The following is a 16,515-nucleotide window of genomic DNA, read 5'->3' on the forward strand; positions in this document are numbered from 1 at the left end:
GCTATGGCGATATCAAAATGATTAACTTTTCCTGAAGTTTTCCAACTGTGAATGGTATCTCAGCTACAGAAATCCAAAGATTTGTTGCTTCTTTCATTAAAATGACACCAAAATAGTGTATCTTTGGAGATGTTATGCTTTTTACATTGGCACCATCAATTAGGGACATCAAGTGTCATTTCTTGCATTTCAAGCAGCACAAAATTTTACCATAAAACAAAAACATAAACCGGTGGAGTGGAGTTTTAAATAAACACGCTCTACAAGCCTCTCTGGGCTGAAACATCTGCTGGGAAAGCAGTGTTTGAGACACTTGAACTGAATGTAAACAGCGCAGGGAAGAAGGGAAGGGGAAAGAGAGAGGGGGAAGAAGAGAAAAGAGGGAGGAAAAATTTGGAGCTTCTACCCAAGGACATGTTTCAACAGCATTCATGTCACTGTAGTAATAATACCTGTTTTATGCTCCACTAAGAATATTTTACACTAATTTCAAGTTCAATATAGCATAACATCCAAATTACTGTTAATTCTGAATTACTATATTGTTGATAGTATCACTTTTGAGAGGGCCAACAAAATTATAGAACACACAAATAAATGATCAATGACATTTATTCACTTTTACACAGGAGTGAAAGTCGTTTTAAATTCTTGGGGGTACTATGACAAAAAAAAGAATAAATAAATAAAAAATCATATATATATATGCATACATTATTATGCACAGAAAGGTAGCGAGCATTTTACTTACGCACACACACACACACACACACACACACACACGCACACGCACACCTACTAAGGCATGCTACTCTGTGTTACTGACATCGTGGAGATTCCTTCACACGTCTACATCCTGGAATAGCACCTGACCCAAACTCTTGTCCGAGTTGTTTTTGAAATCTGCCTTTGAAATACAATCATGAAGCCCTTTTATCCCCAAGGTTCCTGAATGAAGCAAGACAAGAACTTCTGGGTTCTGGGTTTCTTATGTTTGGTAAAATAGTCACAGCATTAAATTGTCTGCGAAAATTAATAAAAAATAAATATAAGTCACAGACTGTTTCTAGCACTGTGCAATGATTAATACATGAATAATCCTAATGAATTAATAGTAATTAAAATAATAGTGGATAAAAGGCTTCAGAACATTTATACCACAGCAGGTATGGAAAACCACAAAAGCAAAAATTAAATCATATACAAATGTATTAATCTCTTCATGTTAAATAAATAAAAAGTATAACGTTTTATTTAAATATTTATGTCAGCTTGAGTCATGCAGAGCTGAGCTGATCATTTCCATAGCAACAATCAGAAGCAAGACGTTGCTCCAGAAGTCCAGTGAGCTCACTGATGAGGTCATAGACGTACATCACAGTAGATCAAAGAAGTTCTAATGCTTGAATTCTGGAATCTCTAAGCATCAGTCAGGATCCAGACATTTCTTGGACTTTCAGATTTGTTTACAGCAACAATGTTCGGTTTTGCGACGGCGATTGTTCCCCTGATATTCCCGGTTGGTTGGGGCATTGGATATGCCGTGACCACCGGGATGAAGAAGGTATGCGATCATTTCTTTCATGGGAAGGATGGCAAAGAAGAAAAGAATCAGACTGAAGAGGAAGATCTATTTTGGACAGGATTTCCATCCAGGTCAACAAAACAAACCGACCCGGCTGGGGAGGTTTGTCCTGAAAAGGCTTTGGACGATGGGACCTCGGACTCCATCTCGTCCTCTGTACAAGACAGTACAGAGGACGACGGTACTGTCTCTGGACAAACCGACCCGGCTGGGGAGGTTTGTCCAGAGACGATGGTACACCATGGAGGTGAGACAACAGTCGCAGAAAAATCTGACCCGGCTGGGGAAGATTTGTCTGCGGCTGATCTCGCAGCCAAAGCTCTGGGTAAAGAGACAGCCAAAGCTTTGGTTTCCCTGGTCCCATCCTTAAAGAAGAGTCCTCTGAAGGGGACGTTCACAGGGACCCTTGAAATACAAAGTTCCCCGGATGGGGAACTTTGTATTTCTGATAACAACAGAGCTGCTCCTTTGCCAAGAAAAACACGTCTGAATTTAAAGATTTCCGTTGGAGTCGAGGTTTCAAGTTCACCTAATTCAGTAGATGGCATTGGCTCGGATCTCCCAGATGTAGGGAGGACAGCATCTGCAGGACCCGGACAAGCTGAGGAGAACTTTTTCAAGTTCTCCGATGAGCTCCAGAACAGCTGGGTGAACGTTGCTTTCCAGAGCATCCTGAACCTGAGCGTCACCAAGCGGTGTCTCGCTCAGGAAAGGATTTTTCTGGAGGCATCGTCCATCCCCAGCTGTGGGAGTCTCATACACTCAGCTGTCCGTCAGCCCGGCAAACATTTTTGTCAACAAGACCTTTCCCCAGTTCTGATGGAGCTGAGCGAGAGGAAGCTACCGTCAGGTCTGGGGAAGGACTATGACATCAAAAGTTTGCTGGAGTCTGTTCTGGTCTGGTTGGACTCGTTTGGCGGTGACACAGATAGACAGATGTATGACAACGACTTCTGCTCTAACTGTGGAGCCACTTCCCTCAGGCTCCTGAACAACGGCGCCATGATTGCTCTTCCACCGATACTATTTTCAACCAGTATATCCATACTGCTGGAGTACTGGTTGGATTTAGCATGTAAGCGCCGTTGTTCAGGCTGCGGGTCACCCTGGCAGAAAAAACACTGTCTGGCCGATAACAAGGTCCTGGTGTTTTTTCTGCACAGGGTGACCAGGAGGTACCAAACAAGAGCCACTCAGACCATCGAGGTCCCTGCAGAATGTGGGACGGAGACGTACCACCTGTCCTCCGTCATCTGTGGGGATCCAAAGATGACGGAGTTCTACTGCTATTTAAATAAGGGAGAACAAACCATCAAGGCAGAAAACGAGCATGTCTTCACTGCAGACAGTGACTGCAGTGAAGACATGTACAACAACGGCTTCATTTACATTTATGAAAAGAACTGAGAACACCAGAGGTTAGTTTCTCCAGCCCCTCCTCTGGAAGATGGCGAAGGGCCCTTTGGAGTGGAGTGTTAAGGAAGATTTTTATGAATTAATTAATTTTGGAAAAAGTTTGGCTCTCTCTCTTCCTCTTAGATCCCGGGTCCTCTCGCGACGGCCACGTGTAGTCACTCAGAAGAAAACAGCAATGCGTGTTGACGTCACAGAATTGCAGTTTAATCCAATAGAAAATGCATAAAATTACAACAGAAACTGCAGAACAACAGAGACATACATTCGTTTACCTGACAGAAATGGAAAGAAGAAGAAGGAAGGAAAGAAAGAAAGAAAGAAAGAAAGAAAGAAAGAAAGAAAGAAAGAAAGAAAGAAAGAAAGAAAGAAAGAAAGAAAGAAAGAAAAGCAAAGAGGTCCAAAGACATCTTTGGAGAATTGCAAGAGCAAATCTGATCTGTTACTCTGTATTGGAAAGTTTTATCATCTTTTCTTTAATTTATTCAAATAAGGCGTATCTTTGCTCATCTAATCCAGGAGCTATCTCTGACCCTTTGTCTGAAGCCAGGAACTCCTGCTGTGTTTACGGCCTTTCACAGATGAGTATGAAAAGCTACAACTTCTCCTGTATTGTTTTCCACACAGACAAAAGGCAGTTCAAACGATCCTAGCAAACCATCTGCAGTAACTACAGGTAAAATAAAGGTCAAAAAACCAGAATACGTTACTGATTTTAAAACTACAATTAGGCCATTTGAATCAAGACATGTTAGGTTTTAAAACTAGCTTATTTTAAATTTATTTTCTCAACAGGGGCTAAAAATATTAACATCGGAAGAAGAAAAACATCCTAGAAGACCTAATTAGTAACCATTTTGAGGCTGGAGAAATGTGACTGGGACCAAACATGTCTGATTTAAATTTAAGGGGCAAAAGGTAAAAAGATTTGACAGGTTTCCTGTTTGCAGGTTTCTCTCCGGGCACTCCGGCTTCCTGCCACAGTTTGAAATCTCCACTGAAATGATCCAGTAGGCAGAGGTGGACCCGTGGAGGCATCCACCTATGCCTACTCTCTCTCTCTCTCTCTCTCTCTCTCTCTCTCTCTCTCTCTCTCTCTCTCTCTCTCTCTATATATATATATATATATATATATATATGGTCTTCACCTTCCAGGTTTTTTCCAGTTCCTCTCTGAGGCCCTGGTATTTCTCCAGTTTCTCATGCTCCTTTTTCCTGATGTTGTGGTCACTTGGTATTGCTACATCCACCACAACGGCTTTCCTCTGTTCTTTATCCACCACCACAATGTCCGGTTGGTTCGCCATTACCATCTTGTCTGTCTGGATCTGGAAGTCCCACAGGATCTTAGCTCGGTCATTCTCCACCACCTTTGGGGGTGTTCCCCACTTTGACCTCGGGGCTTCCAGTCCATATTCTGCACAGATGTTCCTGTACACTATGCCCGCCACTTGGTTATGTCGTTCCATGTACGCTTTCCCTGCCAGCATCTTGCACACTGCTGTTATGTGCTGGACTGTCTCAGGGGCCTCCTTGCACAACCTACACCTTGGGTCTTGTCTGGTGTGGTAGATCTGAGCCTCTATTGCTCTGGTGTTTAGGGCCTGTTCCTGGGCGGCCAGGATGAGGGCCTCCGTGCTGTCCTTGAGTCCAGCTTTCTCCAGCCAAACATGAAATCAGTTATATCAGCCAAAGTGGCTGATATAACTGATATCAGCCACTTCAGTTATTTGTCGGTGGTACATCCCATGTAGGGGCTTGTCTTCCCATGATGGTTCCTCCAGCACCTTGTCCTCTGTTCCCCATTGCCTGAGACATTCGCTGAGCACATCGTCCGTTGAGGCTTTGTCCTTGATGTATTTATGGATCTTGGATGTCTCATCCAGGACAGTGGCTCTCACACTCACTAGTCCTCTGCTCATGATGATGATATATCTCAAGTATCTCATCATCTATCGCAACGTGATATATATATATATATATATATATATATATATATATATATATATATATATACGTCATTTTGCCTGCTAAACACATAACACTGAGTGGAGTGGTGGACCGCTCCAAGATGGCTGCCCTAAATCTCGTCAGCGACAATAGGCGAGAGCGGTCCATGAGGCGTCTATTCTAAAGTCTATGGGCCACCTTATCTCACTGCGCGAGAGGCAACTGCGTCATGCATCACGGGCAAAAGGTCAAAGGTAACAAGGTGACCGGCTTATTATGTTGTACAAAAATCCCCCAACAAAAAACCAAATAATTTTAGTACATGCTATTATGTGTCAGAAGAGGGCTTCGGAAATAAAAAATAATAATAAAAAAATAAAAAATTGGACCAAAAGGGCACTTGGGGGCAAGGAGCAAAAGGGGCAGGTGCTCAAGCACACCTAGTAACCCCCCTCCCCCCTCTGCACGCCTCTCAAAAACTCAGATGTCTGGCTGGAGGTGTAATTGTCGGCCTCCACTTCTTTCATTCCTTTTCTGGTTTGTAAATTCTTAGCTTACATGTCCTATAAACCTAACCTAAACAAACCCTAATTTTACCTTTGAGATCTTTTCGGGGGAAAAAAAAAAAAAAAAAGGTTGAGTTGCCATCCTATTTTGAACTGAGGTTTTAACAAAAGGTGTCAGCATATGTACGTGAAGCCAGAACAGAACTAAGGTTCTAACTATTCAATTGCACCATTAAAAGTCCACGACAATGAAATATTCTTTAATTCATAGATGAGTGAAGGTAAACTTCTGATTGTCTCTGTGTTTTTCTGTCCATCTGTATGGGGCAAAATTGATTGGATTGGATTGGGTGTTTGTTGGGTTGTGTGTGGGGAGGCAGAAGAAAGGACTCGCCCTGGGCAGCAATCATACGAGGATCACCAGTAATGCTTTTCTTTCACATTCAAAAAGAGTTATGCCGTAATAACTGCCCAGTTGTTCCATGAAAGCCATGTTATATAATATAAAATGTGCACAACTAAAACATAGCAGGACAAAAATTAGATTTTCAACCCAGCTTCGTTTGCACGAGTAAAGCAAAAACGGTTTTGGTTGTAAACATGTGACAAAAACATACAGATTCCTCTAATGGTGGATTTCTTTCCAGCCAATCCACTGTTTTTGTGAACAAATAATCAATTGACTGTGAAGTGAATAAAATGCCAGAAACATTTCCAACAAACCGAACTGAGGGATGTTCTGTTGTCTCTAGCTTCAAACTCCTGAACTGTCTAGCATAGTGCTTCCCATAACAGTATAGACTTACATGACAGTGGAGCTCACTGAGGCAGCAAAGCCCGCTTAAATCCACAAAGAAATAAATAATTTAGACCAACTCCACCCCTTCGTGATTTGACTGGGAAATCAAGCTCTCCAATAGATGAGTTTGCCCAAATATCAACCACTCACTCTGATCCTCCTATGCTTGAATGTCACCCATCCATTCTCACCTTTCGGAAACTGTACAGTACGATTAGAAAATCTCTGCCATGTATTGCATTTCTTCTTCCTCAGCACTGATTAGAAAACCAAACCCCCCAAACACAACACCGCTGCTCACGTTTGCAGTTTTTGTGTGTGTGTGTGTGTGTGCGCGTGTGTGTTTGTGTGTGTCACTTCGCCTCACTCCGTCTTCTTCGCTCTCACTTTGACTTTCTCTCAGTTGATTTCTCTCTTCCCTGTTTCTCCCTGTCAGCTGAGATTCTTGCTCTGTGAAACGCTCAATCTGTTTTCTTCTTTTTTTTTAATTATTTTATTATTTTTGTGGATCTCATCACTGGATGTTCATATTCCCTCCTCAGCAGACAGCTCATAGCTGCTGCAGCCAGTTTGCTGCTGGTGCTTGAATGCAGGGAATCATGCAGATGCTCCTCACACACACACATGCAGACATACTCGCTTTGAAGTTCCTTGCTGAGGGAAATTATGGACTGCTGCCTCAGGTGAGTGCTGGAAAACAGTTTGGCGTGGCTTGGTTTCAGTTTTTCAAGCTGCTAAATGCAACCCGTGGTGAAGTTTGCTGTCTAAGCTCTCTGTTCATGAGGCAGTTTGTGGCTTGTCATTAAAAAAAGCCTTTATTGCTATTTTTATGGCTGTTTTTTTTTTCAGAGGGTAATCCATTTCTGTCTTGAGCTAGAGGACATAGTGGTTGTTGTATGTCAGTTTCTCACAATGTGCTATCCTCTTCCTCATAAAGCTGCCTGTGAATATTCTTTCCATTCTTTGTTTTGCATATGATTTAATTATGCATAAGTGGTGCTGGGATTTTTTTTTCCTCCCTGTTTTTTTCTCTTTGGCTGTTTTTTTGGCACATGGAGTAGAACATACAGAAACTCTCCCTATGTGAGACCCAGACCATCTGTAGAGAAATCAAAAGTATATCCAGATAGTTTAGTTCTGAAAAGAATTGTGAGTTGGTTTGTTTTGTTCAAATGGGCAGGAACTAATGAGCCATCTTCTCCCCGGTGCATGTGTTTGTCCCAGTTGTCCCAATTTCAAACAGGGTGTGCAGATTTTGCTAAATGCTCCAAATGAGCAAACTTTCCCAGTAGAAACTCAGGAGAGCTGTAGTCTGCAGGGGGGTTGGGCTTCCAGGCTGCCCACCAGCCTTGCCTCAGGATGTTGTGTTGATGTACATCGTTTCCTCCAAATTGTATTTAGAAAAATGCTTAGGATGAAAAAAAACTCAGTTTCTTGGGGGCTACTTACACATTTCAAAGGCATCTTTCAGGTCTGCTTGTTTACTTAAAAACGTGAGACTGGGGAGGATGTTTGTTGATTTGTTAATCACTTTATACCTGAGATTTTCTTGAAATTTACAGAGAAGATGATCACACAGCTTTTTAAGAGAGATGAATATGCACACTCCCCAATTTTTCATCTTGTTTTTCCAATCCATTCAGTTTATTCACACAGTAAAAATTTCACGCTGATATCAATACAAGGCATGGACAGGTCTGATCACGTCCATTAGAGAAGGACGACTAGCTTCTTACAGGAACAAACCTACGCTGTAACCATGTTATGCAAACGGGTGGGTTGACAAAAACTCCACAAAATGACTGGTCCAGGGTTACTTTTTATGTAATTATAGATGACGCAGAGTTAATGGCAGCAACAGGCCACTCAGACATTTTTGGCACGTATAGTTCTCATTAATGCTGTGAATTCAAGGCCTTTGGTTCAGCAATCTCAGCTGCATGATATAAAAGCACAAACAGCTCATATACTCGTTGGGTTGACATGCTTGATGTCCATGAAAAAGCAGTCGGTAAAGGAGTATTAGTGATAGTGTGTTTATTACTATACAGTGATCTGAAAGTGCCTATAGTCAATGGCATTAATGGATGTATTGATTAATTCTTCCAGGAAAAAGACACAGCTAAACAAAGATGTTATCAGCCAGCAGTACTTAACTATGGGAAATAAAAACAAAGAGACTAGTCATGGTTAATTGCAGTAATAACTTTGACAATGAATACAGTAAGCAAAGAGATAGATTTAAACACAAATTTGCAGGGTTGTCACTGGGTTACCGTCAATGAAAGAAAAACACAAAGTGGGAGCAACAGCTGTGTTAATGGATTTGTCCAGGAAGGAGACAGATTTAAACACGCACGCTTTTAGCCAGGATACTGCGATTTTCTATTAGAAAAGCACTCAGTTAGTGAAAGAACTTAATCATTAACTCCATTTAAAAAGATACATGGTAAAACTTATAATGACTGTCAGATTTGTCTTCATTGGAAAAGTCACACCAAATTTTGCTCCTGTTGGGAAAGACTTTCCAAGCTAATAGATTATTCTGCTAAGACTACGATGCAAAGGTCTCTTTAAGTCTTAATGAGTCTGATGAGAACCTCCAACTTGGATGAAAATCTGTCTTTAAAGGAAAAATCCTAAGCATGCTAAACTGGTAAAATATCACCACTGCTAACACACTAAACTGAGGTAAATAATTTATTGTCAGTTTGAACAGTCAGATAAAGTAATGCCAAAATTTGGTTACAGCTCTTCTGCATCAAAGCACCGCATCGCCGATCTGTCAACTTGATAGTCTCAATATGCTGTGTCTGATTAAATCTACAAATTACTCCCCAGTAGATCAAATAACCCAACTCCAGGGTAGTGAATTAAAGATTATTGGGGTGCTTCATCACCACCTGAGTGCCTGGGATGTAAGTTTTATGTGTCTGTTGTCGTCAGCGGATCGCTCTCTTATTTTCCACGCTGTCGCCTATCCGTAGCCGTGCATCACGGTCTGTCAACATCTTCCCCTCAATCGCTGTCTCTCGCTGTGACAGTCTTCATTGACGCGATCTGCACACAGCTGTCAAAGCTCTCCCGTCGACCTCTGCAGGAGGTCTCGTATCAAAAGATGTGAGGTGTGTTTAACAGCTTATATGAAGTTTTACTTTTTGTTTTCATGTCTCATATGGCCTGACCAGCTGGGCCGTGCTGTGCTCCGTCTGCCGCTACCTCCCACAGGATGTTTTCTATTTTTAAGCAGCCTACTTCTTTGAATAAATTCTCTTTTAGGTTTCTGAGTCACTCGCTGGTGTCAATTCTTAAATTGTGGCTGAGCTCAAAGGTCACCGATCATTGGACTCGTACAGCTTAGGGTATCTGCAGTGGCAAAGGAGGCAAGCTTGAAAAACCTAGGAGCTTTTCTAATATAGTTTCATTATCTTGCGATGAATTTCATGAATATATAAGGAAATTTATGCTTTATTCTGACAGTGCATCTATATGTGGTGTCATGTTGACAAGTTACAATAAACTATAGTAATGTTTATATATAAATCAGATTAAAAATGTAATAAAAATCATTAAGACTGATTTTTTTATTTCCTCCCATGAAACAACTTCCTTTAAAAAATGTAAATAAACAAGAAACACTGGGTTGCTGGAGCGATGATGAACACATCCAGGGAATAGAGGCCAGGGGACAAAGCAAAAAGTGTCAACATGAAGAAAAACTTTAGCCATTTATTACAACTGAATGTCTTGAGGGCAGTCAAGTTGGACAAAGCTTCTTCGTGCGTTCACCGGCTCTGTTTTGCTTTCTGTCAGAGTCAGAACTCAGCTTGAGGTCGTAAGGGATTTCAAGGAAGACAATGTCACAGCGGTTTATTGTCTGATCATAAGAGGACTTGGAGTAATCTGAGAAACTCAGATTCATGATCTAAGAAAGAAGAGACACTCAGATTACTCTATGTAGACAGTCAGTTTTTAAACCACGTTCTGAGACTCGAGGAGAAGCCATCAGCACAGGATAGAAGGTTGTTATGACTACATCTAAAAAAATGTTGAAGTACCCCTCGAGGAAAGCAGTTTTTGCAAAATGCATCAAATCTCTGCGTTGGGATTATGGATACATCCAAAGCACACCAAATGTTTGTTTTTTCATTCCTTTCTTTTCAAAAAATGTGATTGCATTTAACAGAATGAAGAGGCAGAGAAATCTATCAACACTCCTGTGTGTCTGATTGCGAATGTTACTGTTTCCTGCACTGATCCAGTCATTGTGCCGACCTGCCTACGAAAGTCCACAGGGACGACTTTCTCTTTTCCACTTCTTTCATCTCTCCCTCCCCACTTCTGTTCATCTCATTCTTTCCTTCCTCCTCTGAGGGGCTGGATGATTTGTCACTTACTACCTCTGACTGCGGAATGATGGACAACCTAATGGGGAGGATTAGCTTTCAGCTGTTAGCGAGAGGGTCAACCTGTGTTGATCCTGACCCTTGCCTTTCAGTTAGAGCACCTAAAAATGGGACAACGTAAAGAGAGCTTCCCCCGACATGAAGTTGGACAACAGCTGAAGATGCTGGATGAGGAAGTTTTGGAAGGATGTGAACTACAGCCACTCTTCTGGTTTTCTCCCTCCCTGAGTCCCAGCTTCTCTCTTTCTTCATTTGGCTGCTTCCCAAGCCTGCAGCGAGTGCTTTTCAGATCCAGGACATCTTCCCGTTTCTCCTTTGCCTTATTCTCCTCCTTTGTCCGGGAGAGTTGTTCCAACTGCATGGAGAGCCACTGTGATAAGGACGAGGCATTTGCGTTGCTCGACTAAATTCAAGCACTTCCTCATAGCCCCGAGGAGCCATGGGAAGGGACAGGAGCCTTTCTAGACACTTTAGGTATGGCGGCTTTTACTTTGATCTCAGAAATGTCGACTGTGCTTTTTTTTAATGCTTTGTTGTGGGGTGTATTTAAGGTTAGCTGACTACTGTTCTCCAATGACATTAATTAAGCATGTTTTGATGATGCATTTCACACTTCTGTGTATACCTGAAAGCATTTAGTGTTTTTAAATCTGCAGGAAGAAAACTTAGTCATTCTAGAAAAACTCTAAAATAGAAAAAGTTCTGATCTTTTTACTTTGAAATTTTTTTTATTGTTATTTCCACTCCTTAGGATTGACATCTTTGGGCCTTATAATGTGCCACTCATATGCACACTCATGCCTGGCCCAGCTGACAAACTGGCTGATCAGAAGTGGGTCTGCTAATAATTGGTCTTGCAATGTGCTTCCCAGCTGATTGCAGTTGTCATTCATCCCTCTGTGCATTGTGTCCTTGATCCACCCCTCCCTCAGACCCAATTATAGACTCTTCTCGGCCTCCTTATAATTTAGGGCATCCCGGAGCCTACATCCAACTTTAGTGAGAGAATTCACTAACGTTTAAAAGGGATATTTTTTTCAGGTCAAATCAAAACGTACAAGTCAACTTCCTTAGTTTCACACTTCTAATTTATTAGCAGCCCTGATTTTAATACTTAATAATAACAAAATGTTCTCAAATTCTCTGGAAGAGAAACCGGCCTGCAGCATCACAGATCCTCTGCCATATTTAACAGAGAACACACTTCTGCATATTTATCCTTCATTTCACACTGAACCCACCTTATGATTGTTTGCTGTCTACAAACATAGTCTTTGTCTAATCCAACCAAGGCACAAAAAAACATTTAGCAAACTCGACATTTGTGTTTGTAACGGTAGGACAGAAATAACTTTTTTTATGCTTTCGAAATGTCTATTGGATAACCATTTTACATGATCAAGGTTGAATGTTTATTTTTCCAATTTAATGCTTTTTAACAAAGTTACCGTAATAGAAACATAGCATTAGTTAATCATGAAACCAGACATTATAATTTGTTGTTGCAGCAATTTTACATTTTTAGTAAAAAAGGTGGAGCAAGGTTCAGTACTTTGAGCAAGATGAAGAAATTAATTCACCCATTAAATGGACTTATTCAGTTTCTTTCAACCTGTCCATCATTTAACCAATGATTTGACAGCAGTGATATATTTTTCAGGAAAGTTGCATGGCCTTCATAAACTGTAAACTACAGGCGCCACAGATCTATTTCCAATAGTTACATGACCCTGGCCTAGAAAGAGCTCCGGTTCTCTGCTGTCTCTCTTTCTGCCTCCGTGGTTCCTTCAGATTCAGCAGCTTGTGTCCCTTCAAATGCGTCTTTCACTGAGATCAAGAAAACTTCCTGTTATTACATAAAAACAGGTCATGAAGATGGGCTCGTAGCAGGGTGTGACAGATGACTAGCCCATCGGGGAAGTGTTGACTGTTTTTCTGCAAGAGTGCACAAAACACTTAATCACTGTCGCCTACTTACACGATCTCTCTTAGTTTGTAATTTACAAGGTTTTGCTTTCACACAACAGAGAGCATTATCCTGCAATTGTCAAACGGTACCTATTGCAGATTACATCCTAAAAATGCCGTGTGTAATTATAGTGAGCCTGTCGGCTGCTGAGTGAGGCTGAGAAGACTGTAGCTGTCAATCAGCTGGAAAAAAAATACCCTCATGAATCAGCAGTTATTTAAGGATTCCCTCGATGATTGTATTTGACGTTGTGAGTCTGCAGTCTGACAGAAAGTGTGGAAGGAAAAAATTGCAAAAGTTGCAGGAAAGCTTTTTGCTTATAGGTGATCATAGGATGGATGTGTTGACCTAATCTGACAGGAGCATTAAAAGCACAACAATCAAAATTTTGGAACTTTCCAGTCCATATTTTATGGTAGAACTCTATCAGAATCCCTGATCTTAACTTAGTAATATTTGCCCATTCTGTCTGGTAAAAGCGTCATCGTGTCACGTGAGATTTTGTGTTGTTAAAAATACCTAAAGAGGGGAAACATGTTAGTTTTATTTCTCTTTAACAACAGAAGATATAAGAACTGCAGTCAAAATATTTTTTCTTGTCATCTTGACACAAATAGAAACCCTTTTAGTTCATCATGTAAATGACCAGCATCTTCCACAACAGAAAAAGTTGAAAGCTCAAACAGATAACATTTACTGTAAACCTTCAGACCTGTTTTAAGTCTTGCTTTCTCTCACTGCGTTGCAGCCGGAATAACTTTAAACATCTCTGTAGGTCCTCTGACTTCATTTTAAACATGTCACAACAAATGGCTAACTTTGTGTCTTCTCCACATTGTAACAAATTCCACACTGACGAGTGTTGCTGTAATCTGTATGTAGTTATGAATGGTGGGTACACTGATAAGGAAAATATCTTACTTTTATGTTTCTGTGCTATTACAGATAAGAGGTAATTAAGCTCAAAATCAACTGCATCTCTGGAGAGAACATATTTAATTTATCACAAAGTTTTCAGAAATACTCGTTTAGAGATTTCCACTTCATTGCTGAGCCTGAATAATGAGTTGTGCCGTGTATAATGGAGGCACACTGGAATTAATGCAAAACCAAAAGCTCTCTTTCCTCCTCTGCACGTCTGAAGCACCCAAGAGACAAAGAGACACAGATAGAAGAGGAGAGCGAGTTGCTTTTATGATCGAGGCAGCACAATTTTTCAGGTGGGACAGGAAAGATAGCACGCAGAGATAAAAAGAACTAATAAGGAGTGTTTGCCCTTCATTTACTGAAAACATATACGCCCTAAACCACTTCTCATCACAGTTTGTGGTAATTCTTCATCTTTTTCTCTCATTTTGTTACATGTTGTTAATTCCCTTGCAGGTAACTGCTCAAGGAAAACCCATGCAGCACACAACTGAGCGTTGGAGACGTTTAATGGAAGCAGACTTCACTTGACCTTGAATCCGTTTGCAAGAAACTTTGCTTTATTTCAGCTGTCGGGAGATGATAAACTGTCCTGCAGGGAGGAAACTGTCTTAAATTTGATCTGAACAATATGGTTCCTTCACTAAGCTTCGTTCTGTATTGGAAATAATTAGTTGCAAACGTCTCTTATCTCTTTCCATTCCATAACCCATATTTTAACCCTACGTATAAATACCCTTTTGCTGCACAGGAAAGATACGAGTTGGCTCACAGAAGCACCAAAAATCACAGACTGTAATACACTCTTATTGCTTCAGTTATTAGTTTTCTCTTCTTTACGAGGAGCCAAATGTTGAATAATAAGAGAAGGAAAAACACCATAAGGGAGGAGTGCAGTGCTGTCTCCCAGAGGTAGCTCATTCACCGAGCTCCCTCCTTTTTTGTTTAATAGCTGTGAGCTGTCACCGATTCTGAGCGCTCTTACCTACAGCTGCTGTGATCTCACAACAAAGCTCCCCTCCTGCAAGCACAGGCACTCTTACTCAAATGTTGGACCAGTTTCCTTCCTTCTGTAAAGCATGTGGACTGATCTGTTTCTCATGAAGCCCTGGAGTGATCCGTTTGCAGTAACTTGGACTTAAGAGGGGATTTGTGCCGAAACGATAAAGTGAGCTTTTCCCCAGTCAGTTTGTGATTGTTTATTTATTTATTTATTTTTTTTGTGCGTGTGGTTCCCGCAATGTTTGCCAGGATCTTCATTCCCAAAAAGCACCGGGAGCGTTTCGACGAGGTGGTCTCCCAGAGCCTGATGAGCAGGCTGAAGGGCCGCAGCTTCAGTGACCCCAGCCGCAGCCACCTCCGCCGCAGCCGGAGCGAGGACCACCCTGAGCGTCTGCTCGTCTCCACCCGCGCCAGCTCAGTGCCGCGCACCCACGCAGAAGAAGGTGTGGTCCCCCCTGCCAGAGGCATGCGCAAGACCACGTCCCTCATAGCTGGCCACTCGGGTGGCACCACCACCAACTGCAGGTTTGCATCAAGTGACAATTTGGGCCTTCGGGGGCAATTAGCAAAGGAGGAAAGTTTATAAAAAGGCATAATTATAGCTTATTAAGCTGTAATACAAGGCCATTAGTTTGGGCAGCTTTTTTCCCCCCTCCATTATTAAAGCAGATCATGATTTGAAATCAGCTTTTTGTATCAATCCAGGCTATATTTGTGTGATGTTAAAAAATTAGTTTGACAGTCTGAAACATTTAAGAGTGAGAAAAAAACCAAACTACAGTTAAAAAAAGTAAAAATTAGATTTCTTTTTAGCAGCGTCAATGTTATCCTGCATTTCTTATCAATCACGTTGTTCCAGAATATAAACTAATTTTGGAGGCATTTTAAAGAATACTTTCAAATACAGAGACCCCCTCTGTAAACATCCTGTCACCGTCTTTTGAAAACTACAGGCTAAAAACCATTTCAGTAAAACCTTCTAAGGCTGTGGCATCATTAAGCTCTGATACTGCCTATGCTTCAGTAGAAGTACGCGTTGTGGATGTTAAAATATAATGTCTGCTTTGATAAGGAAATGATGTAAAAACTGTGATTTGCACTTTGATCCAACTTCACCACTGTGACAACTGTTAACGCAGGTGAATACAAATAGGTGCAATTATTTCATTTTATAGCATTTCAGTTTAGTTTTGATTCCCTAGAGACACTGCAGACAACATAGTTACAACAGATAATGTATAAAATGTTGATTTTTCTATTCTGAAATCCGTCTCTGCAGGACAGTCAGAGTTTGTAAGGGCAACATGAGTTTTGGCTTCACCCTGAGAGGCCACGCTCCGGTGTGGATTGACTCTGTGATCCCCGGTAGGTTTCAGTGTTTGTTTTTGCGTTGCAAGCAACAGTTCACAGAACTCGGTATCACATTCAATGAGGCTGCACGTTCATTGAGCAGCGGTCGCTTGAGAATCGTATCCCCCTTGCATGTTGTTTTACTCTGCAGGAAGTCCTGCAGACAAGGCCGGTTTGAAACCAGGAGATCGGATCCTGTTTCTGAATGGGCTGGACATGAGGTTTGAGTTCCTGCTTGTATTCATTTCATAGATGTTATCCATGTGCACAAGCAGCCTGTTGTACATCAACAACTTTACCTCAGAATGAGCAAAAAAAAAAAAAAAAGGCCACAAAAGATCGACTGTGTAAAATATGTAAACATGTTGTCTGACTGTCGAAGATTTCCTGTTTGTAGGTGTTTACAGCTACCACACTACATATTTCCATTTGTGCCTAACAATAGCTCACCTTTAAAGACAAGAGATAAAAAGAACACAGATAAAAGATTGTAGAAGAGTCTTCTGGGAGAACAGAGAACGTCAGCACTCGGTTGCTATTTCAAGCATAAATAAAGCAAAATAATCTGCTGCTACTTCTTCAGTATGTTGTGATTTGAGAGATTTTTT

This window comes from Poecilia mexicana, unplaced genomic scaffold (assembly GCF_051168715.1).
Source record: "Poecilia mexicana isolate PSO_F unplaced genomic scaffold, ASM5116871v1 scaffold_8, whole genome shotgun sequence".
Lineage (NCBI taxonomy): Eukaryota > Metazoa > Chordata > Actinopteri > Cyprinodontiformes > Poeciliidae > Poecilia > Poecilia mexicana.